Genomic DNA, 24,751 nt, shown 5'->3' with positions numbered 1-24,751 from the left:
AAATTGCTGTGCACCCCAAAAGCACTCTCCAGCTGGGTGTTTTCAAAAGAGCTGGCTGAAAAAAAAAAAGCATGGGTGGACACGTGGCCTAAGAAAGGGGTGAAGGTTTTTGCTTCTTTAGAGAGTTCATTGTAACCAGTAGCTCAAAATGCAATAGTGACGTCCCCCTGGTTTATTTCTACTTTTCACATAGTGTAAACTTCTGGAGTGCTGCAGTCAGTGGACAAACTGACTTATGGTCTTAAGCTACAAGGTGACAAGTATCCGCAAGAACACGTGAGTCGCCAAGGACTTCCTTTTCTGTAAGTGACAGTTTTGCTTATGCAGACATTGTAAACCGTTAGATATCTGGACATGATACACTTGGAATCTGGCTCTCATCCTGTATCTTCCTGATCGAGTCCTGTAGGACAGGCAAGCGGTTGTGATTTATGGAAGGTTGCGATGTCTCTCCGCTGCTGTTGTGTGGGCGTGGAGAGCTGTCCCACACGATCCCCTCTAGAGAAATCATTTGTTTCAGTCTTTGCTTTCTTGCTGGATTGTGGCGGGGCCATTCCTTTAGGCTTCAACACTGCACATCATTAGCCCTTTTGCTAAGTACTAAAGTTCTCTTCTGGACTGTGTGCGGATGTGCATGTAAGCACGTTTAAGAATAGAAACAAAAGGTCTATGAAAAGTTTATATATAAACTGGTGGTATATACTGTACACAATTCAAAACGTTTAGGATCTGATTTTTAAAAATGTTTTTTGAAAGTCCTTTATGCTCACCAAGTCTGTGTTTATTTGTCAAAAAATCATTTAAAATACTTGTTTTCTATTAGAAAATATTTTAAGAGGTTTTTTATTCGGAGATGACAAAGCTAAATTTTATTCAATTAATGACGGGCATTGCAACAGTCTTCAGTCTTGATACACGATCCTTTAGATATCATTCTGATATGCTGATTTGGTGCTTTAAGAATAACACAGCAGTACCACAACTTTATGTGTAAGGTCCAGTTACCAAACCATTAACTCTGCTTTTTGGCTTCAATAAACTCCTAATTTGCTGCTTAGTTCTAGCTGTTAAGGACGTTGCTTAAGTTGTGTAAGAGGTATTGGGTAGGGATTAGGGATGTAGAATATGGTCCATGTCCAGAAGATGTGCTTTATAAGTACTAAAAAATACAGCTGGCTGTAAATGTTAAAGGGAACAGTTCACCCAAAAATAAAATAATCTGTTAAGAGTGACAATTCAGAATAAGGGAACCACTTATTAACTATTAACTACTACCTTTGTCCATCAATAAATTCCTAATTTGCTGCTTATGAATAGTTAGTAAGGTAGTTGTTACAGTTTAGGTATTGGGTAGGATTAGTGGATCAGTGAACAGTATAAACAATCAAAAAGGTAATATGCTGTATATGACATAAAGTACAAGGTCTATGGGTGAATGCAAAATTATTGATGATAAATGATTTACTATTTTAATTAAACACAATTAAAAAAGAAGTGCAAAGTTTGACATGAAGAGAAAAAACGTACTATACTAACGGAGCATTGACATTTTTCCCTATTGTTGTTTGCTTTAGTCTCACCAATAACAATTATCTTGTAATTGTTTTAGTAATTATTGATGACGCAGTTTGGTGGTGTGCCAGAGGTAGCACTTTCCCCTGTGCCACGGAGCAATCTTTATTCTCTACCATCTAAAAAGCTGCAGAAAGGGGTCCCCCTGTGATACGTGGGGGACCGCTAACACCATTTATTACCTGGTTCTTTTAAGATTTCAGAGAAAACACAATGTAAATATTGCTTTCACCTCAACTCACCCCCCCCCCCCCCCCCCCCCAGCCCCAGATAGTTGGTCCAATTTTGGTTTTTGTTGTGTACCCATACACTGGTTTGTACTGGATAAAAATACTCAAGGGAATACCTTTTTTTATTCCTATCTTTATTCTTTCTTTTGAACCTCACCCTGAAAGTAAAGCTTTGGTTTTTGGATTCAGGGCCAAGTGCTTATCAAATAAAACTGTTTTGTGTGTAGTGTGTGGGTGTGTCCCCGATGATCCCCGAGAGAGAGACTGAGAAATAGTGGTGGTTTGCATTTCAGAGGATAAAGAGATGCAAGGAGAACTCCTCTCCAAGGAATTGCAATAATGACGAGGCATGAGAGAGGAAAGCTTGCGGCTAAAATGTAATTGTCAAGGCACTGTTTTGAAAGTGGTACTCTTCCTGCGATTGACCCTCTTTGATAAGCAAAGCCCAGCATAAAAACAAGTGTGACCACCGCAGCCAAAGCTTCACGCTCGTTTTATTATCCCCCATCTCCTTTCTTCTTTTCTTTTCTTCTGACTACTCTTTTGGTTTCAGTGGTTCAATATTCGAAGGCAACAAAACAACAATCGACAAGTTAACATTTGCCTGAAAAGTGCTCTCTCCAGCTTTGAAACAAAAACATGATATTCCACTTCATTATGTTTACCTTCCAGTTTTTAGTTTTTATATTGGTCGATCCTCATTTTCAGCAGCCCCTGTCTTCCTCTCTCACTCCTTCAATCAAGAGCTCAGATCCAGCGGATCATCAGCCAGTTCCTGTTGCTAGGCAAACTCCATCGCAAAGATCCTCCCATGTAGAGTTGTTTGAAGGTAATAAAACAATGCCCCTAGATCAAACAGGAGCCAAGGTCCAGAAAAGGTGCCGCAAGGGTGGTAGGACGACCAGTAACAAACTCTAAATAACTTCTTATAACTTCTTCTGCCCCAGTCTTTTATTTTACATGTGACCCCCCCCCCATTTAAAAAAAAAAAAAATACAGACGAGAAGAAATGTGGAATTTACTTGGACTGTCAGTTTACCTGTGTTAACAAACTGACTTTGCACTTCAGTTTTTTTGCCATTATAATGTTCCATTCTGCTTCTGTTGATTTTCTGCATGGGATCCTCCAGAACAATGAACAGATATTGGTGCACCCTTTATTTTAAGGTCCACCTCTCATCACTATTAACTCAAACTACTAACAGCGGGACTGGTGCTCAATATTCCAAATTTATTGCATATTAATGTTAGTAAGCAGTGTTATGAAGTAACTAGTTACATGTAATAGAATTGCATATTTAATTTTCAAACATAAATGTAATTGGTATTCAGTTACAGTTACTGCGAAACATGGTGTAATAGGTAAATTACAGTTAAATTACAAGTATACAGTAGAAAAATGTTACCAAAGGGGGTTAGTTACAGTTCCTTATTTACATGTTATATAAGTTTGATTTTTAATCTGTAAACTTATTACTTGTTCCAAAGTAACCTTCCCAACACTGTTTTAGTAAGGCAGTTGTTAAGTTAGGTATGGGGTAAGATTAAGGGATGCGAATAAGGCTTTAATATGTGCTTTCACACTATGCCTGCCTCCTACATCATCTGTCAGAACATGCGTATGAAAGTTAGCGGAAGCTATCGGATACAGTTTATAAAAGTTTTAAATATGGATATTTTTCTTTACAAAAATGCATCGATTTCACTGCTCGAGGGCCTAACTTAACCCCCATAACCCTAACCAACTTACTGTTTTATGGTTTTGGCCACTAATATGGAAGGTATCTATTTAAAATGCCTCCGTTTTTTTTTTTTTTTTTTTTTTTTTACTTATGAAAACAAAATTCAACATGACAAAAAAAGTGGATGCACCTTTACAAAACAGTAACTTTGAAACTTTGTTTCATTTCACAAGAGGCAATTCTTCTATGTTCCTCCATCCCCTGCATCAGATACAGCAACATCACAGCAGAGCACTTTAGACTCATTAATAATTTAGTAATTATCTTCAGGCAATTGTCTATAGTTGGACACATTGTACACGTAAGTGTTCTGACCGATGTCCTACCATGTATCAATAAACACTTTGCTAAAGACGTGGACTGACGCCAGAGAAACGCATTCCTAATGGACCACCCATTCACCCAAACCCACTCTTGTCCTTGCATCTCTCTTTTCTGTCATTTTGATTAATTTCTCACTGAATCCATTTAATGCAGAATTCTGAGAGTTTGCTCTGTGTGCTATGTCCCCTAATCCAACATGCTAAATCTCTCTTTCACACTATTTCACTTAATGCATCTTGAGAAGCTTTAATATGAGAGCTTGCATTGAAATATGATAAATTTGAAATTATTCTTAAGCAATCAAGTCCCATGAAATTACAAACACTGACAAACCTGAAAAACAAGTGAGAGAGGAGGAGGAGTGTGGCGTTGATGCTGATAATTGCATGGACAGGAATGCTAATTATGGGATGAGGTAAATAAAATCACGTTTGTTGTCCACCTTGTCCAGGGGTATGACAGACTGACCTCAATTTGTGTCGTGTCTATCATTTATTGCAGTCATTATTTGTATGAAGTCGCCTCACACCAATATTAACAGTAAACAATTAGAATTAACAAGAGTCAGTTACTGCTGTGAACTACTATCAGCAGACTTTCTGACTACCAGTTATATTAATGATATTAAAATCTAACTTTCACTAGCTTTGATTACACCTAATTTTTTTTTTTTTTGGCCCAATTTGATGTGAAGGGTCTCATACAGTATATATTATGTTGGCCAGGTGGTAAGCAGTTGCAAGAGTGTGCATGTTATTAAGGTTATAACTAGCTGCAATTCCAGTTGGCCAGCTCTTGTAATAATATTTCAAGTGCTCAAAAATGTTGATGTATTAAATAAAAAACAACAACATCATGTGGTTATAACGTCCTGAGAAGTAGGAGTCTATGTGTAAGTAGATTTAATAAACAGTTTTCAGACATCCTCTTATCGATTTCTATACATCATTGTGCTTACTTTCTCTGATATCTGTGCTGGACATTCACCAAGGTAAATAAGCATATATGTGCATTTGCTGAATAAGAGATGTTACATAAGGTGAATATTCACTGTGACTGAAGACCCTTTTTGTTGAGTAAAACACTATATGTCATACCTAAAGTAAAACATCTATATATCACAGTGTATAATTACATGTATCTAAACTCCAATAATAATGTATACTAACTAAATAAATCCTAAACCATGATATTGAGGTTTTTTTTTTTTTTTACAAATCATACATTTAGGTATGATAAAGTTGTACCATGTTATCAGCCTTTAGTCTTTCAAAGGTCTTAAATGGTAATATTCAATTTAACAACAAGGAGTCATGATATGCCATAATTTGCAAGCGTGATTTAATTAATTTAGGCCCTACTTTATGGTGTTTATATGAGAATTAATTTTAGATGGTTGTAAGCGTGCATGTTTTTTCTCAATTTTTTGAAAGCACAGCTGGAAGTAGTAAAAGCATTTACATTTCAAAATAAGTGCTACCAACGTATTTTGGGCTTGTTTAAAATTTAAAGTCCTGCATATTGCATAAAATGTTTTCTGTGAGTATTAGCCTATACTGGTATTTTGGTTACACAATAAATGCTGCCACTGTACTGCACCATTGCTCTGGTCATTACAACATCTATAAATTGTTAACACGCTGTTTCAAAATCCGGCCCGCCACTCACATATTTTTCTATAAAATTCACATTATATTTTTTTTTGTTTTTGTTTTCTTTTTTTTTTTTTTATCCCAATTATTGCTAATCTATATAAATGACCATCATCCTAGGCTGGAAGATTGTGTATCCCGCATCTTTCAGCAAAACTTTTTTGTATTTTTCTGTATGCTTGAATAAAGTCTATATGGTTTATATAGAGAAAATTATAATGAGAGATAAGCCTTTCTCTTTCTGTTTGTCTGTTTTGTCAAATACCGTAGGCGACTTCAAACTCATCAACGCAACTTTTTTCATTTTTGAAGTGAACTTTTCCTGTTTGGTGATTTTATTAAACTATTTTTTTGACTGCTGTCCTTGAACTGAGCTCGACCCCTTAAAGGGGACATCAGATGCCCATTTTACCACAAGTTGGTACACGGTAAATGATTCTCTGTTGTTACACAGTATTCTATACTGTTGATCTCAATGTTAGTTAGAAGAGCTGCCCGCAGCACTGATGTTCTATAACAGGGTAACCTTCGTGTTTTTTTTAACATCGTCCTGAGAGCCGCCAGCCCTGCAGAGTTTTGTGCTCAGCCTTAATCAAACACACCTAAACAAGCTCATCAACGTCTGAAGGGTTGCTAGAAAGCTACAGGCATGTTGAGTTGTTTAAGGGGTTGAGTTGTTCAGGGGTTGGAGGCTCCGAAACTCTTTGCAGGGGGCTGCGGGCTCTCCAGGACCGACGTGCTGCAACCCCCTTCTATAATATCATCTTGCGGTACACATATTAAGTTAATTTTGATTAAATTCGATGGCTCAGTGAGGGCTCTATAGACAGCAATGTCATTGAACTTCTCAAGATCCATAAAGGTATTAAAACATATTTAAAACAGTTCATGTGAGCTTCAGTGGGTTCTTAATATTATAGAGCGACAAGGAAAAACTATTTGTGACACTTAAAAAAAAACTAAATAACGACGTTTTCAACAATATTGTAGTGAATGGCGATGTCAAACCACTGCTTCAAATCTTTGTGTTTTGAATCAGGAATTTTAATCGCGTTCACTTGATCTATAATATAGAAGATTCGCAGTTCAATGTTCAATGACGTTGCGTCTATAGAGGCCTCACTGAGCCATCGGATTTAATCAAAAATATCTTAATTTGTGTTCTGAATATGAAACGAAGGTCTTATGGGTGTAGCAACGACATGAGGGTGAGTAATAAACTACTTTATTTAAATTTTTTGGAGTAACAGCTTTAACACCAGTCGGGAGGGATGTTATAGGTTGCATGAGACTCCATCTTGAAAAAAAAAAAAATAAATAACTCAGATGACTTATTTTGGGCGAGGCTCCCACAAATTTCACTTAGTTCATACACTTTTGTTACAAATTCATTGCAATTAGTAACACCAATGGGCTTTTAAGTTACCTATTAATGTTTTGCATGAATTGTTCACTGATTTTAATTATTAAATTATAAATGTAATTAGTCCGGTGTTAAAAACTGATTTTTATTGTTGCTTTGGTCACATGTTATTTCAATTCTTAATTATAAAGTTGTTCTTTAGTCTCGTTGTTTTAAAACATCATTTATTGGTGTATTATATGCTATTATTCTTACTAATGTGTTGTGGCTGTGAATTATTGAATGATTAATCATTAATTGTTGTCTTTTTAATATTGTTCGATTTTTATTGTCATTAGTTTTTACTAATGTATTGTTTAAAAAATTCTAAATATAAATTCATGTTTACAGGTTTTTCAATATTCTAAATGTTATACAGTAGCACTATAAAATAAATTAAACAGGAACATTTCATAACTGATATAATACTATACATTATTATTAAAAATCAACTCAGTGTAATACTGCACTTTGACATGGATAAAAAATACATGTAAAATGCAGGTACTCAATATTACAGTAAAGCTTTACACTACTGTAACTTAGTTTGACAGTAATGTTTACGTGTTGATGAAATACAGCAAGCTACTGGATAATTGTTGCCAGTGAAGTTAACTGTTAATATGGACCTAAAGAATCATACATTTTTGACAGTGTATGGATTCTTTAGGGTTCCATGAAAAGTTTGTAAAATTTATCAGTGGTAGTGTGTAAAGCCCTATTCGCACAGATTAGAATACCCTGGTGACCTCTAGTCCAAAAGTTTCAGGTACTATGCCCATTCATGATAAACAACGGGAAAACTGTCCCTCTTCGGGTGTATATGCAGTACTAGCGCTCCCTGACAGGACAGCTCTCATTAAACATGTGAAGTGAAATGTAAACCATCTCACTTTAAACCCGTTTTTCTCAAAATTTCCATTCCCAGGAAAATCATAAGATAACTTCAGATATCCCATAACATTTTGTTACGTTCCAAGCTATGGACAAAATAAAAAATGGACAAAATAAAAAGACTAAAAAATTTTCAGCATGTGTTGGGTTTTCCTAGATCGCATCACAATTAAGTTCAAATACCATGTAAAAGTGAATTTCTGCATCCAATGTCCCCTTAAAGATTACAACAAAAATTAATCAGAATCTTCACCAAAATTCTGTATATTTCCATCACAGATTCACCAAAAACTGGAAACAACAAAGCCTGTCGTTCACAAACCATTCGGCATCCAAGGCCAGACACAAAGATGGCATAACCTGGTCTAAGGTGTAATGCTCACTGTCAGGAGGATTTCTGGATGCCTGGTTAAGTGATATTTGTGCTGCCAGAAGGCAGGATGGAAAGGGGACACGCATTGGTGTGCCACCCATTGGAAATGCTTTTCATCTGTCATGGTGCAAGGGAACAGGGGAGGGCTCTGTTAATATCGGTTCAGGCTCGTCTCCCAATGAGCCTGGAAACGCGGCACTTCCTCTGAGGTCCGAATATTAGCAGCTCTCCTAATTTGTGCACTGGATGAGACGGAGGCTTGGTGTGGAACATTGGGTGGATTGATGTCCTGTTCAAGAATCAGCTCCTGATATCAGGACCGAGCCAAGCAAGGAACGTCTGGCTACCAGCTTTAGAGGTACTTTATTTTGCACAGCATTGAAAAAGTGTGTGTAGAGCACTGAAGGAATGAATTTCAGTGTGCATGCAGCTTTTTATACAGCACTACAGAGAGCTCACAAAAACCATCAAGTAGGTTTGAAATTAAAAGACCAAAAAGTGTGTACATTTGGATGATGAGAAACGCTGTGGCTTACATTGTCTAAAATGCAATCACATTACCGAGTACAAATGTTTTAGATACTTAAACAACCTTAAACAATTTTAGAGTCCTCTTGAAGAATGACATGTTTAGAATAATTAAAGTACAGCTTTTCACTCTGGGCAGAAAGGAAAAGTCTTATCACTTCAACTTTTACTTTTCTGCTTTCTACATTATGACTTTTTTAACCCTATTCTAAAACAAAGACAGTAAAACGACTTCAGGATTTGTTAACCACAGTTATGCGATACACCTGCACGTTGAACTTTTGTCAGCATTTTATTAACTTTGTATTTTCTTAATTGCACACTTTCCTCGTAAATTCCCCCATATTTGCCTGCTACCAATTAACTTGTTTTAAAATGCACCGATTATTTCCAAACGTGTGGCTTTATAAACCTACCACCCAAGGACTAGAATGGACCCTCTGTTTAATTTGATGACTTATTTTGTTCATAAAAACTGTGCTTGTGAAAATAGGTTTTAGACGATGTCCCGATCTACACATCGTCCATTGCATTGAAGCATTTTAATAGCAGAACTTAGAGATTTGTACAAAACACGTGCGCAAATTGGCTTTGCTGAGTGCACCAGACGATGTTGGAACTAAACTGATGGATGTAATGACAAGTAAAAAGCTCAGCCACACCATATCACATCCATCACTTGTCTGTCCAATGACCACATTCGAAATTAACTAAACTTACTTAAACACAAAAATGATCTGAGCTGTTTTTAAGCCAAATTAATTACAGCTGTACCGCTGTGCCTGCTGCCATAAATAAACTTGCAATGTTTACTGAGAACAGATGATAATTGATCTGAAAAAAAAGTACAAAAATATTATAGAATGTTGTTTTTTTTTTTTTTGTTAAAGGCAATGGCTGTCCATGTGTACACAAAAGCTGTGGATTTCAAAATAAATTTAACTTGTTAAATGTGGGGAATTTACAGCAAAGTTTGTAATAACAAGTAACCGCGGTATAAAAAATTTAAAGAAATAAAACGACTACCCTAGGCAAAAAATAAAATATATTTAAATGCGTTTGAAAAGGCATTTATTTCATCTAAGTATGCAGTACAAATACATTTATATAAAGTAATTATGTATTATAAAATTGGTACCCTGCAATTGCATGTTTTGTAAAAACTAAACTCTTACTTACTTCTGCTTAATTTGAACAATTAAAATGCACTTTGTGTGGAAGTAGTGCTGCAATCCAACTTATGAAATAATCAGAAAGTACATCTTATTGGGCTAAAGTGGAACTATGCAAGTATCCTTCTGGTTACACTTAAATATCTTTGCATTTAAAAAACGATTATTCAAAGATCATACCGTTCAATCATCAATAGTGACATTTAACAACACATCTAGGCGGTAATATTAAGAAATGTGCATTGTGCACAGGTATATTTCAAAAAAAGATTTTGCGTATAATTTTTTATATTAGTAAGTCTCGCGCGAAATGTCAGTATATATATAATAGATTTAACTTTGCTTGGTATGAAAATAAATTTAACTCTAAATATATAAACTTTTTTACTAGGAAACATACAGACGTTACAGCTAAAAGTGTTACACCTGTACGTCTTTGAACTATTCCGCACAAAACAGTCATTCCTGTTATTTTTTACTAGTCTGCCATTATTTTATTTCAGTAATTTTTGCATTTGTTTATACCCGTGTACAATAGTCAAGAATATAATTTCCATTTCTTTTTGTTGCGAAAATTCACCTGTCTTATCTTCATTAGTGTAACAAACGGATTGGCTATTATGAGTACTGAATTTAATAATTTCTATATATTTTTTTTCAAATATTGAATGTTACCATTAATTTTTTATGATTCTTTTTTAAAAACTGTATATTGTTCAATGCATTGCAGATTACGGGATATAATATTCATGTTTCATAGATATGCAGCTGAGACTGAGAACAGCATGAGAACTGGCGCTTGACATTTACGCTTCTCATTTTATTGTGAGCGGTCATGTTCATGGTGATCGAAAGCTTCATAATGAGGACCGTGGAGTTTATTCTCAAGAAAGATATATAAATGAACAGGAGGCACTGTGAGGAACACATTCAAAGGAGATACCCTGCAACCTAACAAACACCTGGTATTTGTCTTCCATGGCAACTTCAACGGATAGCACACACAGTTTCTGCCTCTTAGTATTTTAATTTTTTGAGAAACATAGTTAAATCGAAAGTAGTGAGCACATACTTTTGATGTGCTTGTAAAAGCAACAAAAGATATTAAACAAAACAAGCCCAAATGTCACAAAAAATAAAAATGTGGAAAGCAAGCAAATTGTGTATGTGGGTGCTCAGGCAGGTTTGTAAACGTAATGACCTCGCTGGAGCCAAGGGACTTTTGGTCCACCTCCTGGAGTAAGATGGATTTCGTGGCAGCCTAGAATGGGCCCCTGGATTTCTCTTTCTACCAAACAGCGGCGGATGAGAAGAAAAGGATATCGCGGGCTCTCCCGCTTCTCGGGGAGGTTCGAAAAAATGAAGTGAGCAGATAATAGTTCTTACTTTAATTCGCGAGGGGTGGCCTGGCTTGGGCCTTCTGCGATAAGGCCAGCAGAGATCAACTTGCGTCGGGATTCGGAAGGACGTGACCCGGTGACCTCGCCCCTACCCACGTCGATACACACATAAACCGCTGGTTATCAGTAATTCATTAAGCATGGCAGCCGGCACATCCTGGCTGCGGATCCGCGGCTGGCCGCCGGCCTCTGTTTGGAAAGCCGGAACCAGGCGCGCCATGCGGAATCCGCGGAAACCTACCTCGTCTCCCCTTACCCGCCATTGTATTTGGATCAGAAGTGTTGAACAGAAACGTGGCTGAAGAGATGGGTGCACACATCTCAGCAGCTCGGGCATATGTTCCAGTGTTCGCGGTTGCCGAAATGCGGTAGCCCTGCCAGCACAGCTGGGCGTTCAACGCTGCCAGGCTGCGGGATGAGAGTCACTGGGCTGCTGTGGCACGCTTGTTGGGAAGAACAAATTTATTTTCGGAAACCTGACTTTGCCTTTTAGTTTTGTGTCACTCGAGGGAAGGAGTTGCTAAAAATGGCAGAATCGTGCCCACTGACGGCGCGATTACTTGTTTTTTTTGCGGATTCACTTTTCTTCCCGGCTGATCGCGCTGTGGGTTAAGTATGCAAATCATTGGAATCCTTGGAAATCGCAAATTTAATTACTGATTGCTCTAGTTTCACTAACTACCGGAGACCCATTTCCAGGTGCGCTTGATTTCTGGAGAATAACAGCGGACTACGCTGATTTCCCAGGTACTTTATTGGGACTGTAGAGCCTTTCCTTGCGCCCAATTGTCTCCAGACGCCCAGAATCTGAAAGCTCTTTCTATAATCTACCGAAAGTATACAAGGTACTTGTCTACACCTACTTTCTCCGAAGCAGGAAATAATTGTAATCATTAATTGTGGCACAAGCCATCGCGAATTTAAAGGGGTTCACCCGGTTGTGCCCGTGGCTGCCTGGCAAGTTCGGTATGGCGGACTCTGTGGGATCTTAATGAAAAAAAGCCTCGCAAAAGTGCGCGCACAGTGTTGTTTATTCTCGGTAGTCTAGTGTAGGAAACAACACCCATTTGCAATGGTCAAAAAAAGGCTGCTGTTCACAGCAATACAATTTTCGGTGCATGTTCCTGGCTGCGCTACTGAGCGGAAAACGCTCTGCGCCCAGCCCCTCTCTTCCGCAGGCGTGAGGCGCCCAGGCGCTACTCAGGCCGCCAAGCTTTTCGCCGGCTGCGTGCGGAAACTTTGGAACTGGTACATTATTGGGAAAAACCGGTTGCAAAGTTGCCGCCATATACTTTCGCCATATGCTGCTCGCGCGCCATACCTTCTCGCCACTACTAACGCGGGTGAAACATGGATCAGCAAAAGATTTGCTGCAAACGCACGACACATTTAGGTAGATAGGTGGGGGGGCGTGCGCGATACGCCTTTTATCTTCAGGTGGCTCCAGATGTCAAAGGAATTCACAACAGCTTCGCGGTTCGCAATTACCTGGCCTCCATGGTAGCGGGAACGCCTTACTCGTATTCGCGGCTCTCCACTGCACCAGGTGGTGAAAACCATTGAACGTAATGCAGGGAATTTTGCATCGGGCGACCCCTTTAAACGCTAAAGGCTCTGCATAATCGCTTTGTTTGGCATACTTGGTTGTTTATGAATAAAGATGAGAGGGTTTGCATTGAAATGCCTGAAACGCAAAAATGTCATATAACTCGAAGGCTGAATTCACGCCTGAGATTTTGCAATCTAATCATGGAGAGTTTCGGCATTTTGCGCCAATAGCTGCAATCTTCCGCATTATCGCGCTGGTGCCGGTATCGCGTGTGATGAAATTTTGCAGGACAATATGGTTCAAGTCATCTGTTGTCAATGGAAGACGGCAAACGTATAAGCGCACAGGTACGAGTGACTTTGTGAGCCAAGCCGGCTTTACGTCGGTCCGTGCAACCCATATGACCTGCGTTTGGGGACGCAACTCGACCTTTCAAGCTCAGGTTGTTTAAAGGAAACCCACCCGAGAAGAGAAGAGGAATGAAGATTTTGTGACATGGAGATTCCTTTCTTTTTCTCACTTAACTTATTTATCTTCAATCTTCCTCAGGAATAACCAGAATCCAAAACTAAACAAGAGTCTGCTGCTTGCTTTCTTTAGCTCAAAATACAAACTTCCTAAATTAGATTGACTGTAATTTATTTATCTCGCCTTCCTCACACTTAAGGAATGGTGATGTCTTCGACAAGCTATATATGCTGAAAAAAATCCATCACAGGCAAATAACCCCGCGGCATTATTCCAGTCCGTAACAGCAGGAAATTAATTGCAAGAAGAAAAAAAGACAATAACATATACATAAATCAATAAAAATAAATCAATAAATGAATGAATGAATGAAGGAATGTATGAATGAATGAATAAATAAAATCTGCCAAAACGGAAAGTGTGTTTTTTAAATAGAATACACATCTCAACATTGTAATAAAGACCGTACACAAACAAATAGATAAAAATAGAATTAATAAAATAGAAGGCTTTTGTTAGTTTCATCTGTGATAAAATGGTGTGATCTTAAAATCAAACTAATTAACGGTTAACCAATCTGTTTGGCGTGACATATTTGTCTCTGAGAAATTAAACTTTCTAAATCAGATCACAAATGTCTAATTGAAAAAGTCCTAATATTGCTATTCATACTGTGAGTTGATTGGATCAGAAAAGCAGTCTGTGATTCTGGTTCCTGCTTGTTCGTGTTTTCTCTGCTCTGCGGGGTTTGTGTTTCTTTAGAGGTGGGGGTGTGAGGGGGGGATTTTGGAAGGTGGCATCAATAAGGAATATGTGTCCAGGACAGCTGCAGTATTCAAAAGCTTCATACAGAAAATAATCCAGCTCCTGTTTACACAATATCAGACTGTATTGACTTTACCTGTTTCACAACCATATATATATATATTTCTTTTCTATGTACACAAAAGGCCTATTCTCTCAAATCATTGTTCACAAATCTGTCTAAATCTTTTGTTAGTGAGCACTTCTCCTTTGCCGGAGATAATCCATCCAATTATATCAAGATGCTGATTAGACAGCATGATTATTGCACAGGTGTGCCTTTTAGGCTGGCCACAATAAAAGGGCCACTCTAAAATGTGCGCAGTCAGTTTTATCACACAGCACAATGCCACTATGTCGCAAGTTTTGAGAGCGTGGCATTTGGCATGTGACTGCAGGAATGCCCCACCAGAGGCTATTGCCCGTGAATTGAATGTTCATATTTCTACCATAAGTCGTCTCCAAAGTCGTTTCCAGAGAATTTGGCAGTACATCCAACCGGCCTCACAACGCAGGACAACGTGATAATCACATTCAGCCCAGGACCTCCACATCCAGCATCTTCACCCTCTAAAAATCATCTAAGACCAGCCACCCGGCCACCCGTAGCTGCTGCAACAAACGGTTTGCATAACCAAAGAATTTCTTGCACAAACTGTCGAGGAAACCGTCTTAGGGGAAGCTCTCATCTGCATGCTAAATACTCCCTCTCATCGAGTCTCGACCTGACTGCAGTTCATTGTCTGAATAGAATTGGAGTGGGCAAATGCTCACATTCGATGGTGTCTGGCACTTTGGAGAGGTGTTACTCTTCACTGATGATCCCCGGTTTTACTGTACAGGGGCAGATGGCAGACAAGCTGCAGTATGATGTCTTGACCCAGGTGGAGTGGTTTGCTGATGTCAACGTTCAGTCGATCAAACCAGCCTATGATGGAGGTGGGTTATTGGTATGGGCAGGCATATGTTATGGATAATGAACACAGGTGCATTTTATTGATGGCATTTTGAAGATGCACGGGGACACAGACTCCTAAAGGCTCATTTCTTTGTGCCATTCATCCATGGCTATCACACCTCATGTTGCAGCATGATAATGCAGGAGCCCCATGTTGCAAGAATGCTGTGCACAATTCGCCCCGGAAGATGAAAACATCCCTCAGCCCTTGCATGTATTGTGCATACTCTCCAGACATGTCACCCATTAAGCATGTTTGGGATGCTCTGGATCGCTTTACGCCGACCAGCGTGTTTCCCATTCCCTGCCAATATCCTGCAACTTTGCACAGCCATTGAAGAGGAGTGGACCAACATTACCACAGGCCACAATCAACAACCTGGATGGATTATCTCAGCGTGCCGAGAAGTGCGCTAACTAACACAGATTTAGACAGATTTGTGGAACAATATTTGAGAGAAATAGGCGCTTTGTGTATATAGAAAAGTCTTAGATCCTTGGACGGTTTCAGCCTATGCAGAAAATCTGGAGCAGAAACAAAGTGTTAAAGTTTATAATTTGTTCAGTGTATAATCACAGTTTGCTGATATACGTTTTCAGTTCACACAGCTAGGAGTGTGATGTTCCATTTATACAACAGTTTGATGGCATAATGTGTAAATAAAAGAGACAACAATTTGACAGTTTAACAGCTGAGCTCAAGCCTCTATTACTAATTTGAAAATTGACTTTAGAACTAGTTACTGAAGGAACATTGAGATGGTTCATTAAAAGCTGTTTTGGCCGCGACTAAAAGCTCATGTAGAGTATTATAAGTCAGAGATGGACTGAGCAAAGTGTGATTACCTTCATCTGATACAGCATTCATTTTTCAGATCAGCCTCAGATTCACAATAAAAAATTAGCTTTGAATGCCCGCTGAGGGAAGTGATATCTTTGTTGTACTATCCTTTCATATCTGTCAGGGCTGACGACTTCCGATGACAAGCGCTGCTCAGCAAATTTGTTGGCTGCGTGCTAGAAGGCGCATGGCCAGAAGTAAAAATAACTTCCTTATTTTACATAAGCCCTGCTTGCGGTGATCTCTCTTTCAATATAAAAGTTGTGCTCTTGTCAGCCTCTAATGGCAAGAATAAACCAATGTAAAATCAAATTACTATCATGAACACTCATACTAAATATTATTTAATACTACTATTATTTATATAAAATGTTACTTTACTGAATAATAATATTTAATATACATCAACAACAGCCATCATCCGTTGCTAAGGCAGATTCAGTCCAAAGTATAAAGGCAGCATCCTGATATACAGCGATTGTAGTATGCCGCAAGACTTTGCCCCTCAGCCAAAAGATTCTCCTGCTCTGGAACAAAATAATATTTTTAATGAGACCAAAAGACTACCCGGTATAGATTTACCCAAAACAAATTATATTTCAACATTTTAAACACTATAGGAGTCATCAGGAAAGCCAGCGCAAAGCCAGGCAGAAGATCTGGCCGAGGTTCCTGTTAGTGCTGAACTGCACATGGAGCTCACATCTTGGAAAACATTGGAAGCAAATTCTTCAAATAGGCGGGTATCTTTATTAACGGGCACCGCCATTTTAAATACAATAAACAACTACATTCTCACTAAAAACTTTTGGCTTTACATTCTGTGACACCAAAAAAATATTGACTTTATAAAATTCGCCAGGAGTATTTGGGCATCCGCCATGACGACTGTGATATGGACGTGTAACCCGGTTGGAGTTCCTGTTATCAACCAGAAGCTCGCCAGCACCTCTGGTACCTTCAGAACAGGGAGATCAGGAACACAAACAAGATGTAACTTGACAATATCGCATCTATCTATCTATCTATCTATGTCTATCTATCTTGTCATGGTTGTAGACTTTGACCTGTTCTCATCTCTTCTGTCCTAGCTTTCCTGAGCTGCCATTAGTTAAGTACAGATTCTTTAACCGCATGTTAATCATCTGTGGTTGCTCCTTTTAAATCTATGATGTTTTGAGTAATTAATGTAATGAAATAAATTTGTTAGTGAAATACCCACAAAAGATTATTTAAAAGCTATTTTTGTATTTAAATGAGAAAGTTTTTAAGTAGACATTACAAGAGTGCTTAGCTTTTTAGAAAGTATTTTAATTAGATTCAACATCAAAATGTATTACTGCATAAGGCATTTTAGGCTACAATGGCCTAATATAAACTGTGGAACAAGATAATTTGAGAAACATCTCGAGTATCAAAGGATCCTGACTTGTCTGTTTAAAAAGCACTGTGATATGTTCCTTTAAAGCAGGTATTTCAGTCCAAGGATAAACTTGCTGCTGTAAAAAATAACAATTTGAATGACACTTGATGTGCTTGATCAAGTGGCCACCCTTTGCCTAGGCTGGTTTTTCCAGGGGGCCTTTGATTTGACAAAACTGATATGGGGTCTGCATTGATCACTTGGCCCCTTATGTAATTTGAACATGGAATGTACAGTATGTGAACATTTTTCAAGGCTACTTTAACACACAGAAATAACAGTATGTTTAATCCAGCTGGTTCAAAACCCGGATAGCTTAATATTGTGGTACTGACACTGTAATAATGGCCTTTTTATCCATGCTATGAGAAATATTGTGCACATGGTCAGATATAACACCATAAGTTTTAACCCCTAGCTATTAAACTTCTATCGCTGCGTATTCCATAACCTCACAAAAAACTTCTTTTGAGAAAGCACTCCATTTGACATTTTCAAACTTTTAGAAGTTTGGAGTCATTCCTATAGTTCAAAAGTTCTGCTTCTTTCTTTTTTATTCTGTCCTTCTAGAAGGTTATTGTTTAGTCTGGGGCCGTAACGTGATTCCAGACCTATAGGTACAGGTGCTGCTTAAAATGGTGTATTTTGGGGAACAGCACCAGCTTTGTGTGCAACTAAGGAGCCATCTTCTCTAATCACTCTGACATTTCACATTCCATATTTGTTTTGCGCAGGGTTTTTTCTACACTTTGAAGGTCACTGCTAAATTATCTTAAAGCATGCAAGATTAGACTGTCCCCTTCCTCTAATTTTTAAAGCCTTGGAATACTGACCCTTAAGTGTCTGCTAGCTTTCTGTTTTTCTCTTTATGTTTTGCGAGGGCTGTGAAAGGACACTACTGACTTTATGGTCAGGAGGGGCTATATGTGCCTCATATATCACTTGTTTTGTATGCAGTAGGCGCTGACCCAAAGCCAGATCCTCATAAATGCTCGTACAAGCTTTTACATGTGCAAACAGCTTCATAGCCTTGGCTCAGATTTAATAGCAAAGTAGTACTGTTACCTAGAACTGTTACCTAGGACTTGTGGTTGGACTAAACTTTTGGATGTATGGCCCCCAATATTGTTCAGTGCAGTTCAGACAGCCATCATTTTCAGTAATGCCACTGGCCAGAGGCCATGGCATGTGCTTGGAATATTTTATTTGAGACAGGGAGAATGAATTTCTAATCTTAGCTCCAGGCTGCAGCATTTTGTCACAGATCCATTTCCCCTGTCTGTTCTGATTCTTTGCTTTCCACTCGCACATAAGAAAAGCGTGTGCGCATGTAAACACAGAGCGTAAAGCTCTACAAGTGAAAAATAACGGCTTGTACTAGATTACATTTTTCATGCAATACTCCCTCTCACAGCATAATACATTTCCAAGGTATTACAGCACAAAGAAGAATGATATCCCAAATCTTCATTAATGGCTGTGTCTGGTAATGGATACATTCTATTACTACTAATTACAGGCCTATTACATGCTTCACTGTTCATGTAACAATCTATGCTAATGAACCTGAAATTGTACCATACCTGCAATTAGACATTCCTGGGAGCTAGAATTCCCACCAGTTTTATTTTGCCATGGTGATCTATTTATAGTTGGGGCTTACTGCATTTTTCAATTTTCAATCAGTAGAAATACATAATTCTCCACAAAAAGGAATCATGGAAAAGCGGAATGGATAGGTGAAACATCAAAAATGTCCTTTTTGCTGCCGCAGTTGATGGCTCCTGAATTTAGACCTTCTGTTTCCTGCAGGATTACAGGTCTCTATTTATGTATAGTGTAGTGGATGAGAAGAGAGGAGCAATTATTAAGAAGGGATCCTGTCAGGCCCATCAGACCAGACAACATCGCTCCTTGGACTCTCGCTTATGTCTACTTAAACCCACAGCGTGTCATTTTCAATGGGACTTGGTCCGAAAACAAGGAATAGATGTGGCCAGATCGTAGTTTTATGGTCAGACAGAATTTAGAGGGTCTTCCTGGATATGGTTCTGCGGGAGGGGACCCAGCCACGACCAAATCTAAACCCACAGACAGAAACAGGCAGATTTTGACCTGAAATCTATGTGGTACTATGCTACCCGTAATTTGGAAGATACACACTCACTAAACTTCACAGGTCCCTGCAATGCACCGCAGCAGGGATGCTCACCTTTACCTTGACTCTTTTTGCTCTAAAGCCCATTTTTCTCCTGTTGTGTAGCCAAAAAGCTGGTGGAGCCAGAGCAGTGCAGGAACCTGCAAAATATGCCTTCATATGCCAATATGCATAAACCATTCTACAGCTGCTCTGCCTGCCCACCACAAAGATTTTCCACAAGTGCCAACTAGGGATAATGATGGAGACTTGATTGGTGATGGGCTGACTAGTGGATAGCCGGATTTCATGAAGTAGTAAGAGCTACTTTCATTTTAAATGCCTGAAGTTCAAAATTCATTATCTCATATTTTGGTGGCGTAGAAAAAAAAAAAAAAAAAAATCTTGTTGACTTTGTAGTTTAATCTTATGAAGTTTGGCATGAAAAACTGGGAATACTGATAATGAAAAGTTAAATAATGCAAAAAAAATACTAATATATGTCACCAGTAATATATAGTCTAATAATATGTATATATACTATATATATATATATATGTATATATATATAGATATATATGCATATATATATACATATATATACTCTCTCTCATCCTGTTAATAAGCAATACTTGTGTGTACATTATCTGCAAAGTACTTTTCCATGTGTTTAGTATATCTTTACTCAAGGGTTGATACTACTCCAGAAAGAGCTTCCGATATATTTTTAGAATTGTAGTCAGTAATGCTGTATGGTACAGATTTACTAATTCTCTAAAAATAACTCAACCTTTAAAAACACTCTGACCGAAAGAAAATGGCTGGCAACATAGGGAGTGCACCTAAGTGATAACAGCTGCATATTGTTTAACCATGCAAAGTAACAACCCTTTTCATCATGTAATGACTTTTCTCTGCTTGACAGGTTAGTAAATTTCTGTATCCGTATTAGGCGGTGCAAAATTTGGTGCTTTGGTACCGTTCTCATTTTGACTACTGTGGATGTCTCAAAATGGCGTGGCACCTCATCAGCTTGACAAAAAAACTCTGAGGTTGGTTAGAATTGTTCATCTCTCCACAAAGTAATTTTCAGGCTGCTCAGAAGATCTGTAACACCGATAAATTGAGTTGCAGTACGGTAGCTAAATTCAGCCGCATGGGATTTTAAAGACGAGTTCCAGTCGGAATGGGCACCATAGGTCGATCAAAGTTGAGTCCTCATGCGTCAGGTACGAAGCTGGCGCGCGCTTTTGTGTATACAGTTATCTCACAAACGTGCGTACACCCCTCCTTTTAGCAACCCGTGTTAAGTATATCTCTCAAGGGACCATACTATAGAAAGAAACTGGATATCATTTTAGGGTAGGGTATCCAATGTGCTGCTTGTATAGCAGTACAGATTTACTGTTCTTCTGAAAAAACTCAACAATACAAGCCATCATTGTCAGAATGCTGCAACAAGTGAGTACACCACTAAGTATACAGCTTGTATGCGTTTACCTGCAAAGCCGCATGTCCTTTTCATAATGTTTAATGTTTTTCTCTGCTTGCGACAGGACAATCCAAATTGTTGTTATCTTGTATTAGAGCAGTTTTTTTAAAATTGGTGCTTTGCGTATCAGTTCTCCGTCATTTTGAACACTGTAATGTCTTCAAAATGGCACCTCGATGGCAAATAACTCATCTGAGGATTTGATGCTTAGAATTGTTGCTCTCCACCAACGATGGCCTAGGCTATCAGACCGAAATCGGTAACACTGATAAACTGAGTTTGGCAGTACAGTAGCCAGGGTTCATACATCAGGTTTTTGTAAGACCGATGCCAGATCGGAACAGGCCTCGACAGGGTCGATCACAAGGAAGTTGAGTCCTTATTGCCTGTGCGTTCAGGTACAAGAAGCTTGGCATCAAAAAACAGATTCTATCTGGGGTGCTGCCAGCAGTTGCTTTAGACGGTTTGCAGAAAATCGGGAGGTCAGCTTGTTCAGATGATCAACATCCAGACGTCCCCGTTCGTCACACTGCAACATTTTGGTTTTGTGCTGGGCGAGGCGTTACGTTACTCATAAGGCAAACACTCTTCTAAAGCTGGCCAACAAAGAAGCCCACACAACATAATAGGGTGGAGTTGGTCGTGCCCTAATGGTTTTGTAGCGCTTCGGACACTCCCAATCGAAGGGTTGTGAGTTCGAGTCGTGGGCGGCCGGCGACAACTGGGGGTGGAGGTGGAGTGCTTCTACCAGCGTTCTCCTCTCCACCTTCAATACCTACTCACATTGTATATTGGATTGTCCCTTTTGGAGCCAAGGTCATCGAAACGCTCCCCACTGCGCTCCCCCGGGCGCCCGCACCATCAAATGGCTGCCCACTGCTCCGGGTGTGTGTTCACAGTGTGTGTGTGTGTTCACTGCTCTGTGTGTGTGCACTTGGGATGGGTTAAATGCCTTGAGCACTAATTCTGAGTATGGGTTACTATCCATACTTGGCTGCCCTGGTGTTCACGTCACGTGTTGGGGGCGTTTTCACTTTTTTTAAACAGCTTGCTGAAGACAACCTGTCCAAAAGAGCATGAATTACTGGAACCATGTCCAAGATAAACTTGTTTGGCTCAGATGGTGTCCAGCATGTGTGGCGACGCCCTGGTGAGAAGTACCAAGAAAATTGTGTCTTGCCTACAGTCAAGCATGGTGGTGGTAGCATCATGGTCTGGGGCTGCATGAGTGTGGTTGGTACTGGGGGGCTACAGTTCATTGAGGGAAACATTGATTCCAACATGTAGTGTGACATTCTGAAGCAGAACATGATGCCCTTCTCTTTTCAGCATACTGGCTTTGAAAAAGGGGGGAGGGGACGAACAATCGTTTTTTCCCAACATGATATCGAACCAAAACACGAATCTCTCCCGCCTTTTAGCTCTATTCTGCCACCAATGTATGATACAACGTTGCCTGTGCTGAGCAAGCTTGAAGGTGTGATGAAGGTTATGGTCGGATGCCCAGTAATCTTCCCCTCAGCGCGTCCTTACCCAGCTGTTGATCCCATGTGTTGCATTCTCAAGTGTGAAGGTGGAGAAGCTGCCATGTGTCTAACATCCAGCAGCTCCTTGATTATGGGAGGAGTGTAATGTAGAAATGATCATGATCGTTCACTTGTCATGTGTGTGTCAGTATTTAAAGGTCTTTGTTGGATTGGTGAAATTTGGGTGTCTCAGTTTACTTAGTGTTAGTCACTTGTACCTTTATGCAGACAAATATGGATAAAACTATGCTGAAACTTGTGTTTTTTTTCTGCTGTAGTGCGAAGGGTGGTGTAGTACTCCCTTTTTAGGGGCCTGTGGGCATGCGTGTCAATAGCCATGTGTGACTTCTGGGGACATCGATAGAACCTATCAAGCCAGAAAGCTCTGTTATGTTTTTTACAGCTGATTTTGTAGATTTCTTTGCTATTCCTGTGTTGGTTCTGAGTTTTTACCAACGTAAAAAAAAAAAAACAAACTGTGCCATTTTACGGTAAACATACCGGCAGCTGTGGCTTTCCCGAGCCTTTCCATCTGTGAAAAATATGGTAGCAAACAGTTTAGTCTTTACAGTACATAACCTAAGTTCAAGAATAAATAAAAACACAAACTTATTCTCAGTACCACTGATGTTTATTGTTAGATCAACCAGCAGTATTGAAGGACTACTATCTGTTTTGAAACCACTGTACTTTTTCATTCCTCACTTTTCACTTTCACTTTAATACTGATAACCACCAAAAGAAGGTGGTCATGAGGAAATTCACATGATAACAAAAAAACTCCTCACAAAACAGCTTTCCAAAGTTAGCTAGGAGTTATGAATATCTATATAGATAGATAGATAGATAGTAGATAGAGAGAGAGAGAGGAGGTAACGAGAGAGAGAGGACGGGTTGCATGAGGGAGAGAGAGCAGCGAGATAGATGAGAGAGAGAGAAAGAGAGAGAAGCGCACCCACAGTGTCATTCACCCAAACACTACACACCATCATGGTAACACACATTGATACTGGAACTAATGCAATAAACATTTAATTTAACAACATTAGAATGTAAGATAAAATCCCAGTGTACACAAACTAATAAGAAAAAAAAAACAACCTAAAATATGACCAGTGTCGCTGCAGGGAATTATGGGAGTGTCAATTTACAGTTTTTCACTGTAAATTGTAACAATGACTATTTGTCTTGTTCACTTCCAAAAACCATTAAATAATTACAGTTAAAGTAAATACAGTTATTCACTTTATTCTAGTATGGAAAATTACTTGATTAAACCAATTTGAGTATAGGTCTTTTACCTGTTAGCTTTTTACAGTCTGTTACTGTTTAAAATCACAATCATTTTTTACTGTGTAGATACGGGATGTGACAAAAACACTACTTTGTGAATTCTGTAGCCAGAAAGCCCTTGAGTAGAGGAGTGTGTCCACACACTCTATGCTATGTATTGTCCTGAAGTAAGGTATGCATCCTTTACTCCTTAGCATACTCTCTTTGAGAATTTGATTGTCTTGTACTTGATCTTGATTATCTTTGAATTGACTAGTAAATTTGGCATAATACATATTTACCCTTTGACTGACAATAAATATGATTATTTGACTCTTCTGATCTCTTCTGAAATCATTTTCCAAATTAGATTAATGTGGGTAGGTGGTATTTCCGCAAATCTGCGTTCAGGACAGAACATATTGACAGCACCCAATAGATGAACCATGGGGGAAACACCATGAGGGATTTCAGATTTCTGACTGTCACTGGCCTTAACACGGTGTAGCTATTGTGGTTATAGAGGAAAAATACCACTTTTTGTTATGAGCATGCAGGGTGTAGCTCACTTTAAAGGTATTATAACCACTCTCCATCCTCTGAGTAAACTTTGGAAAAACTGACCGAGTTTGTGTCCGGGGTTCACTATCGGCCTCCCCGAGTGCATATTCCTGTGCTGGGTACTTGGTCCCTAATGGAACAAAATAATTGAAAGTATGGGATTTCCAGAATACTCAAAATCTAAATTAATAAACAATCGATATCTGTGATCAGCTTTTGATAGAAATATTGCCCAAATTTAATGTTATACATGAAACTGGGAGTCAGCATTGAACACGGAGCTAGACTAACAATGCAACACTAAAACCCTGATAAATTCAGAAGTCCAAGTAAAAAAGACCAAATACAACATTAAACCTTCGACCCATGGCCGCTGGATTCCGACTTTTTGGGCTGGAGGATGGAGTATTACAATTATATATATGTATTTC

Source organism: Cyprinus carpio, chromosome B7 (genome assembly GCF_018340385.1).
Source record: "Cyprinus carpio isolate SPL01 chromosome B7, ASM1834038v1, whole genome shotgun sequence".
Classification (NCBI taxonomy): domain Eukaryota; kingdom Metazoa; phylum Chordata; class Actinopteri; order Cypriniformes; family Cyprinidae; genus Cyprinus; species Cyprinus carpio.
This window is presented reverse-complemented; position numbering follows the sequence as displayed.